The sequence below is a fragment of the Eschrichtius robustus genome, unplaced genomic scaffold (assembly GCF_028021215.1).
Source record: "Eschrichtius robustus isolate mEscRob2 unplaced genomic scaffold, mEscRob2.pri scaffold_657, whole genome shotgun sequence".
Taxonomy (NCBI): Eukaryota; Metazoa; Chordata; class Mammalia; order Artiodactyla; family Eschrichtiidae; genus Eschrichtius; species Eschrichtius robustus.
Genome location: NW_027175532.1, coordinates 126966 through 138968, shown reverse-complemented (window position 1 = coordinate 138968; position 12003 = coordinate 126966). Strand labels below are relative to the sequence as shown.

Genomic DNA, 12003 nt, shown 5'->3' with positions numbered 1-12003 from the left:
TCAGAGCCATAGGGAAACACTGATACCGAGACGCGTATTCAGCGGCACACAGAGAAACCCACAAGCACGTCCGCATGCGCACTCACAGTCACACATGCCCACACGCGTGAACACACACATAGAGCCTCTCACACACCGGCCAACGTATGTGCCTAACTTCCTGCAGTCGTACTATCAGACATGCAGTCAATTCTCGGTAAGGGATAGAGGTCCTTGGGAAGCAGTTTCAGAGCTCAAGGCCAGGTCAATGTTTTTATGGATCATGGCCTCTGTGGACACCAGTCCATTTATGAAGCCTCGGTGATTTCTGTCCACTTCTCAGGTGCAGTTGCTGGGAAAGGCTGGCCGTCGGCACAAACAAGAAGACCTTCGTGTGCTCTGATGACTGGAGGTGCTAAGAAGAACTGGAAAAAGTGAGGCGGGCCCATGTCCCCGAGCATGGTCGTGGATAACTCAGGACGGTAGGTATTCAAGCACCCCATGATGTGCCATTAGATATTAGGTTTTCCTCAGATGGGCCCAATGGCTGCTAGAGTGGATTGATTGTTCCTCTTGCCACGTTGCCTGAGGGCTGTGGATTCTCCAGGGTTTTGGGGTAGCCCAGGCTCATGGCTCCTGTACAGAGTCCTGCGCACACACCGGTTGTGTGCTGCAGCGTCCCAGCATGTGCTTGGATCGATGATGACACCCTTGCATGCATTCCTTGGAAAATCTGAACAAAATGAGTGAGAACACTCTACCATCTCGTCATCGAAACTGAGTTTCAGCACGTTTCCTCTCTCAGGGGGAGAGGACAGTTCGGAACGAGGGCCAGCGTCCCCCGCCGACATGTATGCAAACACCACCAAGGACTCCAGTATTGGAGGGGCTCCTGTCTGAGGGTTGACCGTGTCTGCACATAAGCTGTGTTATCTGTGAATCCCGGGTCCCTGTTGAATGGCTGTTGAGGGAATGTGAGGGGGCAGGCTCTCCTGCTGGTCTTAAGAGTCAAAGTGTGTGCTGGTGTAGGACCAGTTAGCTTGCAGTTGGGAGGTGAGTTTTGGCCAGGATCATGCTACGTGCATGCCATCTTAGGGGTTGATTCTGGAAGCCAAAATGAGCAAGCGTCCCTGGTTGGTGCCTGGAACCTCAGGCCAGGCCTGTGGCCCTCCCTGTTCTTGCGTTTTTCACGGTGAGGTTCTTGAGTGCCTAGTGAGGCTGGAGCAATGGGCGGGGGTGAGCTCGGTTGGGCATCGGTGGAAAGGGGCTGATGGATTAGGCCTCGCTGCTGCCCTTGTTTGCTTCTCTACTTTAACTCCCGGCACAGTGTTGAGGCCAAGTGGGTCATCGCGGAGTGGGGAGAAGAACGAGTGCTGAATTTAAACCTGCGTGGATCACTGATGGCCCGCACAGGAAGGTAAGGATAGATGAGGACATGTTCTTTGTGATGTCGTGGAATAGGCTATCATAATTGGGTTACAGGTGCTGGCCTCGGCTTCCCAAGGATGTGACATGTGCGTGATTGGCTGGCATCAGCTGCCTATGGAGGGGATGGCTTTGGCAGTTCAAGTGGATGAGGTGAGGTAGGTAACCTGTGTAGAGTTGCGATCCCGTTGCCAGAGGAAAGACAACCAAAGGGTGTCTTGCGAGATGTAAAGAAGTTCGACATGGTGACACGTCTATGCCGGGCTCCTGGGAGGATGGTTAGTTATGCGAACATCCCCTTTGGCCGCTTTGTTCCCTTGTTTGGGAATGCGTAAAGTGAAAGTGCTTCTCCTGGGGGGGCATGACTCGGCTAGCGAACAGCCAGAGGTTTATCTGGAGCAGTCCGTTGGCAGGACAGAGGTGGGGGCACTGTTGCGACGCCAGGTGCACTGACGTGGATAGCCACTGTACCCTTTCAAGCTTCCAGGTCCCCTCGTGTGGCAAAGTTTTTCCATTGAAAGTCTGTCTGTGGTACGCGGGGACAGTGCCTTTGACCACTGTGAGTGCATCGGTAGTGTCGCTGTGGCAGTGGAGAATTACCAGGATGCATGGGGTGGGGTGGGCAACATCAAAGCAGACAGGCTTGCGGTGTGTCTTCCCTGCTGTTCAGTGTCTCCGTGTTCGCATGATGTCTGTGGCTTCAAGTCGAGTCGAGTCGCCCTGCAGGCAGGAGGAGGTCACTTAGGACGAGGCTGTGCAGCGTTTGAGCGTTTCCTCAATGGTCAGGGCCGCAAACACTACCAGTTGGAAGCTTTCCTTTACGTGGCCGGGAAGGTGGCCTAATTTCTGCTGTGGGGTTCCAACCTGTGTCATGGCTGCTGAAGCCCAACTCTTCCCATTGAGGGCATTCCCACGGGGTCATGGAAAGTGATTTGGTCTAGTTGTCGAGATGAGGCACTTGGGCCCAAGTCCGTTAACCCCTTGAGAATTGCCAGGCGGCATCTTGCCTGTCGGCAAATGCAGGTCGGTGTCGGCCCGCCCATGGGAGGATACCTTGCTTCCGGGGGCTTTGGGAGTGACCCCAAGGGCACATCAGATGTGGTGGTAGGTGGCAGTATCTCCAGGTCCACATAGGTTTGACACCCACGGCCGGGAGGGAGGTCTCGTCCAGACTTTGTGCTTTGGTCAGAAGGCGTGGCTGTGGGAGAGCGGGAGTCTGTGGCCTATTTCGACAGCCCTGGTGGTCAAAGTTTGCATGCGGCCTCATGAAACTGACAGAGGTCTTTCTCCTTTCAGTTGGGGGTCCAACCAGGGTGCTGTGTATAAACTATGACGTTTACTGTTAGAGGCATCTGCAAAGGGCCACAGGGACACCCAGAGACCAAGACGCGTATTTAGCAGCACACAAAGGAATCCACAAACACATCCTCGTGCAAAATCTCAGTCACACACGCTCACACGTGTGAATAGACACATACAGCCTCTCACACACCGACCAACGTACGTGCGTATCTTTCTTCAGTCATGCTGTGAGACACACAATCAGTTTTCGGTAGGGGAAAGTGGTACTTGGGAAGCAGGTTCCAGGCTCACGCCCAGGTTATGTGTTCATAAGAATCATGTTCTCTGAGGACCCTGGTGCAAATCAGAAACCTGCGTGATTTCTGTCCACTTCTCAGGTGCAGTTGCAGGGTAAGGCTGGCTGTCGGCAAAGAGAAGAAGACCTTCGCGTTGTCTGATGACTGGATGTGCTAAGGAGAACTGGAAAAAGTGGGGCGGGTGCACGTTGCCGAGGGTGGCTGTGGATATCTCAGGACGGTAGGCATTCACCCGTACTAAGATGTGCCATTGGATATTAGGTTTTCCACAGATGGGCCCAATGGTTGCAAGAGTGGATTGATTGCTGGTCTTGCTGAGTGGCCTGAGGACTGTGGATTCCCCAGGCAGTTGGAGTACTTCCAGGTCATGGCTCCTCTGCAGAGCTCCACGGCCTTCCCTTTTGTGTTCTGCAGCATCCCAGCATGTGCTTGGATCGATGATGACACCCTTGTATGCATTCCTTGGAAAATCTGACCGAAATGAGTGAGAACGCTCTACCGTCTCCTCATCGAAACTGAGGTCCAGCACGTTTCCTCTCTCGGGGGTACGGGACAGTTAGGAGTGAGGGCCAACGTCCCCTGCTGTCAGGCATGCAAACACCACTAAGGGCTCCAGCATTGGAGGGGCTCCTGTCTGAGGGTCGACCATGTCTGCCCATAAGCTGGGTCATCTAGGAATCCCCTGTCCCTGCTAAAAGGCCGTTGAGGGAATGCAAGAGGGTAGGCTTTCCTGCTAGTCTTCAGGGTCGGAGTGTCTTCTGGTATAGACCCAGTAAGATTGCAGCTTGAGAGGTGATACTTGGAGAGGATCACGCTTTGTGCATGCCGCTTCTGAGGTTGATTATGGAAGCCAAAATGAGCAAGGTTCCCTGGTTGGAGCCTGGAGCCTCAGGCCAGGCCTGTGGCCCTCTCTGTTGTTGTGTTTCACGCGGTGAGGTTCTTGACTGCCTGGTGTGGCTGGAGCACTGGGCGGGCGTGGGCTGGAGTTGGGCGATGGCGGAAGGGGGCTGATGGTTTAGGCCTCAGTGCTGCCGCTGTCACCTCCTCTGCTGAAGTTGCCGGCACACTGTTGGCGCTAAGTGGATGTTCGTGGAGTGGGGTGTGGATCGAGTGAAGCATTTCAGTCTGGGTGGTGGCTGCTGGCCTGGAGAGAAAGGTAAGGTATCATGAGGAAAGGTCCTGTGTGATGTCGTGGGATGGGCTGTCATCATTGGGTTGCAGGCGCTGGTCTCAGCTTCCCAAGAATGTGTCTTGTTCGTGATGGGCTGGCATAAGCTGCCTATGGAGTGGATGGCTTTGGCAGTTCAAGTGGGTGAGTTGAGGTAGGTAACCTGTGTAGAGTTGTGATCCCGTTGCCCAAGGAATGACACCCAAAGGGTGTCTTGCGGGAAGTAGAGAAGATCGACATGGTGAGGCATCTGTGCCGGCCCCCTTGGAGGTAGTTGAGTTATGCGAATATCCCCTTTGGCCACTTTGTTCCCTTGTTTGCAAAGTGTAAAGCAAAGCTGTTTCGCCTGTGGGGGAATGACGCTACCGGCCAGTGTAGCACGCAGGCCATTCGAACAGCCAGAGGTTTATCTGGAGCAGTCCATTGGTGGGGTAGAGATGGGGGCCCCATTGCCATGCATGCTGTGCTGCCGTGGCCAGCCACTCTTCCCTTTCAGGCTTCCAAGTCCCCTCGCATGGCAGAGGTCTTCTGTTGAAAGTCTGTCTGTGGACCTCGGGGACCATGCCTTTGATCACTGTGGGTTACTCGGTAGTGTCACCGTGGCAGTGGAGAATTGCCAGGATGCATGGGGTGGGATCAGCATCAACGAAGGAGACAGGCTTGCGGTCTGTCTTCCCTGGTGTTCAGTGTTCCCGTGTTCTGAAGATGTTTGTGGTTTCCAGTAGGGTCTTGTCGCCCTGTGGGCTGGAGGAGGGCATGTAGGACGAGGCTTTCAAGGGTTTGAGCGTTTCCTTAGGGGTCAGGACCGTGAACATTCAAGATGGGAGCTGCCTGAGACGTGGCTGGGAATGTGGAGTAGTTTCCGACGTGGGGATCCGACATGGGTCATGGTGGCTGAAGCCCACCACTTCCTGTGGTGGGCATTCCCACGGGTCAATGGAAAGTGATTAGGCCTAGTTGGCGAGAAGTGGCACATGGGCCCACGTTCGTTAGCCCCTTGAGTGGTTTCAGGCTGCAAATTGGCAGTAGACACCTGCCGCTCGGTGTCGGCCCGACCATGGGAGTTCCCTTGCTTCCGGAAGTGCTGCGAGTGACCCCAAATGCCCATCAGATATACTGGTAGCTGACAGAGTCTCGAGGTGCATGTCGATGTCACAGCCAAGTCCCGGAGGAAGGTCTCATCGAGTCTTTGTGTTTTGGTTAGAAGGCGTGGTTGTGGGAGAGCGGGAGTCCGGGGACTCTTTCAACAGCCCCTGGGGGTCCAAGTTTGCCTGCGGCCTCTTGAAGCTGACAGGAGTCTTTCTCCTTTCAGTTGGGGGGGTCTAACCAGGGTGCTGTGTATAAACTATTTCTTTTATTCTTGGACTCCTCCTCACAGGGCCATAGGGACACACTGATACCGAGACGCGTATTCAGCGGCACACAGAGAAACCCACAAGCACGTCCGCATGCGCAATCACAGTCACACACGCCACACGCGTGAACACACACATAGAGCCTCTCACACACCGGCCAATATATGTGCCTAACGTCCTGCAGTCGTACTATCAGACATGCAGTCAATTCTCGGTAAGGGATAGAGGTCCTTGGGAAGCAGTTTCAGAGCTCAAGGCCAGGTCAATGTTTTTATGGACCATGGCCTCTGAGGACACCAGTACATTTATGAAGCCTCGGTGATTTCTGTCCACTTCTCAGGTGCAGTTGCTGGGAAAGGCTGGCCGTCGGCACAAACAAGAAGACCTTCGTGTGCTCTGATGACTGGAGGTGCTAAGAAGAACTGGAAAAAGTGAGGCGGGCCCATGTCCCCGAGCATGGTCGTGGATAACTCAGGACGGTAGGTATTCAAGCACCCCAAGATGTGCCATTAGATATTAGGTTTTCCTCAGACGGGCCCAATGGCTGCAAGAGTGGATTGATTGTTCCTCTTGCCGAGTGGCCTGAGGGCTATGGATTCTCCAGGGTTTTGGGGTAGCCCAGGCTCATGGCTCCTGTACAGAGCCCTGCGCAAACCCCGGTTGTGTGCTGCAGCGTACCAGCATGTGCTTGGATCGATGATGACACCCTTGCATGCATTCCTTGGAAAATCTGAACAAAATGAGTGAGAACACTCTACCGTCTTGTCATCGAAACTGAGGTTCAGCACGTTTCCTCTCTCAGGGGGAGAGGACAGTTCGGAACGAGTGCCAGCGTCCCCCGCCGACATGTATGCAAACACCACCAAGGACTCCAGTATTGGAGGGGCTCCTGTCTGAGGGTTGACCGTGTCTGCACATAAGCTGTGTTATCTGTGAATCCAGGGTCCCTGCTGAATGGCTGTTGAGGGAATGCGAGGGGGCAGGCTCTCCTGCTGGTCTTAAGAGTCAAAGTGTGTGCTGGTCTAGGACCAGTTAGCTTGCAGTTGGGAGGTGAGTTTTGGCCAGGATCACGCTTCGTGCATGCCATTTTGGCGGTTGATTCTGGAAGCAAAAATGAGCAAGCGTCCCTGGTTGGTGCCTGGAACCTCAGGCCAGGCCTGTGGCCCTCCCTGTTCTTGCGTTTTTCACGGTGAGGTTCTTGAATGCCTAGTGAGGCTGGAGCAATGGGCGGGGTGAGCTCGGTTGGGCATCGGTGGAAAGGGGCTGATGGATTAGGCCTCGCTGCTGCCCTTGTTTGCTTCTCTACTTTAACTCCCGGCACAGTGTTGATGCCAAGTGGGTCATCGCGGAGTGGGGAGAAGAACGAGTGCTGAATTTAAACCTGCGTGGATCACTGATGGCCCGCACAGGAAGATAAGTATAGATGAGGACATGTTCTTTGTGATGTCGTGGAATAGGCTATCATAATTGGGTTGCAGGTGCTGGCCTCGGCTTCCCAAGGATGTGACATGTGCATGATTGGCTGGCATCAGCTGCCTATGGAGGGGATGGCTTTGCAGTTCAAGTGGATGAGGTGAGGTAGGTAACCTGTGTAGAGTTGCGATCCCGTTGCCAGAGGAAAGACAACCAAAGGGTGTCTTGCGAGACGTAAAGAAGTTCGACATGGTGACAAGTCTGTGCCGGCCTCCTGGGAGGATGGTTAGTTATGCGAACATCCCCTTTGGCTGTTTTGTTCCCTTGTTTGGGAATGCGTAAAGCGAAAGTGCTTCTCCTGGGGGGGGCATGACTCGGCTAGCGAACAGCCAGAGGTTTATCTGGAGCAGTCCGTTGGCAGGACAGAGGTGGGGGCACTGTTGCGACGCCAGGTGCACTGACGTGGATAGCCACTGTACCCTTTCAAGCTTCCAGGTCCCCTCGTGTGGCAAAGTTTTTCCGTTGAAAGTCTGTCTGTGGTACTCGGGGACAGTGCCTTTGATCACTGTGAGTTCATCGGTAGTGTCGCTGTGGCAGTGGAGAATTACCAGGATGCATGGGGTGGGGTGGGCAACATCAAAGCACACAGGCTTGCGGTGTGTGTTCCCTGCTGTTCAGTGTCTCCGTGTTCGCATGATGTCTGTGGCTTCAAGTCGAGTCGAGTCGCCCTGCAGGCAGGAGGAGTCACTTAGGACGAGGCTGTGCAGCGTTTGAGCGTTTCCTCAAAGGTCAGGGCCGCAAACACTACCAGTTGGAAGCTTTCCTTTACGTGGCCGGGAAGGTGGCCTAATTTCTGCTGTGGGGTTCCAACCTGTGTCATGGCTGCTGAAGCCCAACTCTTCCCATTGAGGGCATTCCCATGGGGTCATGGAAAGTGATTTGCTCTAGTTGGCAAGATAAGGCACTTGGGCCGAAGTCCGTTAAACCCTTGAGAATTGCCAGGCTGCATCTTGCCTGTCGGCAACTGCAGGTCGGTGTCAGCCTGCCCATGGGAGGTTACCTTGCTTCCGGGAGCTCTGGGAGTGACCCCAAGGGCACATCAGATGTGGTGGTAGGTGGCAGGATCTCCAGGTCCACATAGGTTTGACACCCACGGCCGGGAGAGAGGTCTCGTACAGACTTTGTGCTTTGTTCAGAAGGCGTGGCTGTGGGAGAGTGGGATTCTGTTGCCTATTTCGACAGCCCTTGGGGTCAAAGTTTGCATGCGGCCTCATGAAACTGACATAGGTCTTTCTCCTTTCAGTTGGGGGTCCAACCAGGGTGCTGTGTATAAACTATGACGTTTACTGTTAGAGGCATCTGCAAAGGGCCACAGGGACACCCAGAGACCAAGACGCGTATTTAGCAGCACACACAGGAATCCACAAACGCATCCTCATGCAAAGTCTCAGTCACACACGCCCACAACGTGTGAATAGACACATACAGCGTCTCACACACCGACCAACGTACGTGTGTAACTTTCTTCAGTCGTGCTGTGAGACACACAATCAGTTTTCGGTAGGGGAAAGTGGTACTTGGGAAGCAGGTTCCAGGCTCACGCCCAGGTTATGTGTTCACTAGAATCAAGTTCTCTGATTACCCTGGTGCAATTCAGAAACCTGCGTGATTTCTGTCCACTTCTCAGTTGCAGTTGCAAGGTAAGGCTGGCTGTCGGCAAAGAGAAGAAGACCTTCGCGTTGTCTGATGACTGGATGTGCTAAGGAGAACTGGAAAAAGTGGGGGCGGGTGCACGTTGCCGAGCGTGGCTGTGGATATCTCAGGACGGTAGGCATTCACCCGTACTAAGATGTGCCATTGGATATTAGGTTTTCCACAGATGGGCCCAATGGTTGCAAGAGTGGATTGATTGCTGGTCTTGCTGAGTGGCCTGAGGACTGTGGATTCCCCAGTCAGTTGGAGTACTTCCAGGACATGGCTCCTCTGCAGAGCTCCACGGCCTTCCCTTTTGTGTTCTGCAGCATCCCAGCATGTGCTTGGATCGATGATGACACCCTTGTATGCATTCCTTGGAAAATCTGACCGAAATGAGTGAGAACGCTCTACCGTCTCCTCATCGAAACTGAGGTCCAGCACGTTTCCTCTTTCGGGGTACGGGACAGTTAGGAGTGAGGGACAACGTCCCCTGCTGTCAGGCATGCAAACACCACTAAGGGCTCCAGCATTGGAGGGGCTCCTGTCTGAGGGTCGACCATGTCTGCCCATAAGCTGGGTCATCTAGGAATCCCCGGTCCCTGCTAAAAGGCCATTGAGGGAATGCAAGAGGGCAGGCTTTCCTGCTAGTCTTCAGGGTCGGAGTGTCTTCTGGTATAGACCCAGTAAGCTTGCAGCTTGGAGAGGTGATATTTGGAGATGATCACGCTTTGTGCATGCCGCTTCTGAGGTTGATTATGGAAGCCAAAATGAGCAAGTTTCCCTGGTTGGAGCCTGGAGCCTCAGGCCAGGCCTGTGGCCCTCTCTGTTGTTGTGTTTCACACGGTGAGGTTCTTGACTGCCTGGTGTGGCTGGAGCAGTGGGCGGGCGTGGGCTGGAGTTGGGCGATGGCGGAAGGGGGCTAATGGTTTAGGCCTCAGTGCTGCCGCTGTCAGGTCCTCTGCTGAAGTTGCCGGCACACTGTTGGCGCTAAGTGGAAGTTCGTGGAGTGGGGTGTGGATCGAGTGAAGCATTTCAGCCTGGGAGGTGGCTGCTGGCCTGGAGAGAAAGGTAAGGTATCATGAGGAAAGGTCCTGTGTGATGTCGTGGGATGGGCTGTCATCATTGGGTTGCAGGCGCTGGTCTCGTCTTCCAAGAATGTGTCTTGTTCGTGATGGGCTGTCATAAGCTGCCTATGGAGTGGATGGCTTTGGCAGTTCAAGTGGGTGAGTTGAGGTAGGTAACCTGTGTAGAGTTGCGATCCCGTTGCCCAAGGAATGACACCCAAAGGGTGTCTTGAGGGAAGTAGAGAAGATCGACATTGTGAGGCGTCTGTGCCGGCCCCCTTGGAGGTAGTTGAGTTATGCGAATATCCCCTTTGGCCGCTTTGTTCCCTTGTTTGGCAATGTGTAAAGCAAAGCTGTTTCGCCTGTGGGGGAATGACGCGACCAGCCAGTGAAGCACGCAGGATATTCGAACAGCCAGAGGTTTATCTGGAGCACTCCATTGATGGGGTAGAGATGGGGGCCCCATTGCCATGCCTGCTGTGCTGCCGTGGCCAGCCACTGTTCCCTTTCAGGCTTCCAAGTCCCCTCGCATGGCAGAGGTCTTCTGTTGAAAGTCTGTCTGTGGACCTCGGGGACCATGCCTTTGATCACTGTGGGTTACTCAGTAGTGTCACCGTGGCAGTGGAGAATTGCCAGGATGTATGGGGTGGGATCAGCATCAACGAAGGAGACATGCTTGCGGTCTGTCTTCCCTGGTGTTCAGTGTTCCCATGTTCTGAAGATGTTTGTGGTTTCCAGTAGGGTCTTGTCGCCCTGTGGGCTGGAGGAGGGCACGTAGGATGAGGCTTTCAAGTGTTTGAGCGTTTCCTTAGGGGTCAGGGCCGTGAACATTCAAGATGGGAGCTGCCTGAGACGTGGCTGGGAATGTGGACTAGTTTCTGCCGTGGGGATCCGACATGGGTCATGGTGGCTGAAGCCCACCACTTCCTGTGGTGGGCATTCCCACGGGTCAATGGAAAGTGATTACACCTAGTTGGCGAGAAGTGGCACATGGGCCCACGTTCGTTAGCCCCTTGAGTGGTTTCAGTCTGCAAATTGGCAGTAGACACCTGCCGGTCGGTGTCGGCCCGACCATGGGAGTTCCCTTGCTTCCGGAAGTGCTGCGAGTGACCCCAAATGCCAATCAGATATACTGGTAGCTGACAGAGTCTCGAGGTGCATGTCGATGTCACAGCCAAGTCCCGGAGGAAGGTCTCATCGAGTCTTTGTGTTTTGGTCTGAAGGCGTGGTTGTGGGAGAGCGGGAGTCCGGGGACTCTTTCAACAGCCCCTGGGGGTCCAAGTTTGCCTGCGGCCTCTTGAAGCTGACAGGGGTCTTTCTCCTTTCAGTTGGGGGGTCTAACCAGGGGGCTGTGTATAAACTATTTCTTTTATTCTTGGACTCCTCCTCACAGGGCCATAGGGACACACTGATACCGAGACGCGTATTCAGCGGCACACAGAGAAAGCCACAAGCACGTCCGCATGCGCAGTCACAGTCACACACGCCCACACGCATGAACACACACATTGAGCCTCTCACACACCGGCCAACGTATGTGCCTAACTTCCTGCAGTCGTACTATCAGACATGCAGTCAATTCTCGGTAAGGGATAGAGGTCCTTGGGAAGCAGTTTCAGAGCTCAAGGCCAGGTCAATGTTTTTATGGATCATGGCCTCTGAGGACACCAGTCCATTTATGAAGCCTCGGTGATTTCTGTCCACTTCTCAAGTGCAGTTGCTGGTAAGAACTGGCCGTCGGCACAAACAAAAAACCTTCGTGTGCTCTGATGACTGGAGGTGCTAAGAAGAACTGGAAAAAGTGAGGCGGGCCCATGTCCCCGAGCATGGTGGTGGATAATTCAGGACGTTAGGTATTCAAGCACCCCAAGAATAGCCATTAGATATTAGGTTTTTCTCAGACGGGCCCAATGGCTGCAAGAGTGGATTGATTGTTCCTCTTGCCGAGTGGCCTGAGGGCTGTGGATTCTCCAGGGTTTTGGTGTAGCCCAGGCTCATGGCTCCTGTACAGAGCCCTGCGCACACCCCGGTTGTGTGCTGCAGCGTCCCAGCATGTGCTTGGATCGATGATGACACCCTTGCATGCATTCCTTGGAAAATCTGAACAAAATGAGTGAGAACACTCTACCGTCTCGTCATCGAAACTGAGGTTCAGCACGTTTCCTCTCTCAAGGGGAGAGGACAGTACGGAACGAGGGCCAGCGTCCCCCGCCGACATGTATGCAAACTCCACCAAGGACTCCAGTATTGGAGGGGCTCCTGTCTGAGCGTTGACCGTGTCTGCACATAAGCTGTGTTATCTGTGA

General features: G+C 54.1%; 5 non-coding genes across 5 annotated transcripts; all 5 read left to right on the top strand.

Annotated features, from left to right (window-relative positions):
* The first annotated feature begins 672 nt into the window (after nt 1-672).
* LOC137758047 (small nucleolar RNA SNORD116) lies at nt 673-765 on the top strand. Its single transcript, XR_011072721.1, has one exon. It is a non-coding gene; the product is annotated as a small nucleolar RNA SNORD116 (small nucleolar RNA).
* Nucleotides 766-3433: 2668 nt separating this feature from the next.
* Nucleotides 3434-3526, top strand: LOC137758042 (small nucleolar RNA SNORD116). The gene has a single exon (XR_011072716.1). It is a non-coding gene; the product is annotated as a small nucleolar RNA SNORD116 (small nucleolar RNA).
* Nucleotides 3527-6215: 2689 nt separating this feature from the next.
* LOC137758030 (small nucleolar RNA SNORD116) lies at nt 6216-6308 on the top strand. The gene has a single exon (XR_011072705.1). It is a non-coding gene; the product is annotated as a small nucleolar RNA SNORD116 (small nucleolar RNA).
* Nucleotides 6309-8976: 2668 nt separating this feature from the next.
* On the top strand, nt 8977-9069 carry LOC137758041 (small nucleolar RNA SNORD116). Its single transcript, XR_011072715.1, has one exon. It is a non-coding gene; the product is annotated as a small nucleolar RNA SNORD116 (small nucleolar RNA).
* A 2688-nt stretch (nt 9070-11757) lies between these two features.
* On the top strand, nt 11758-11850 carry LOC137758032 (small nucleolar RNA SNORD116). Its single transcript, XR_011072707.1, has one exon. It is a non-coding gene; the product is annotated as a small nucleolar RNA SNORD116 (small nucleolar RNA).
* The last annotated feature ends 153 nt before the right edge of the window (nt 11851-12003 follow it).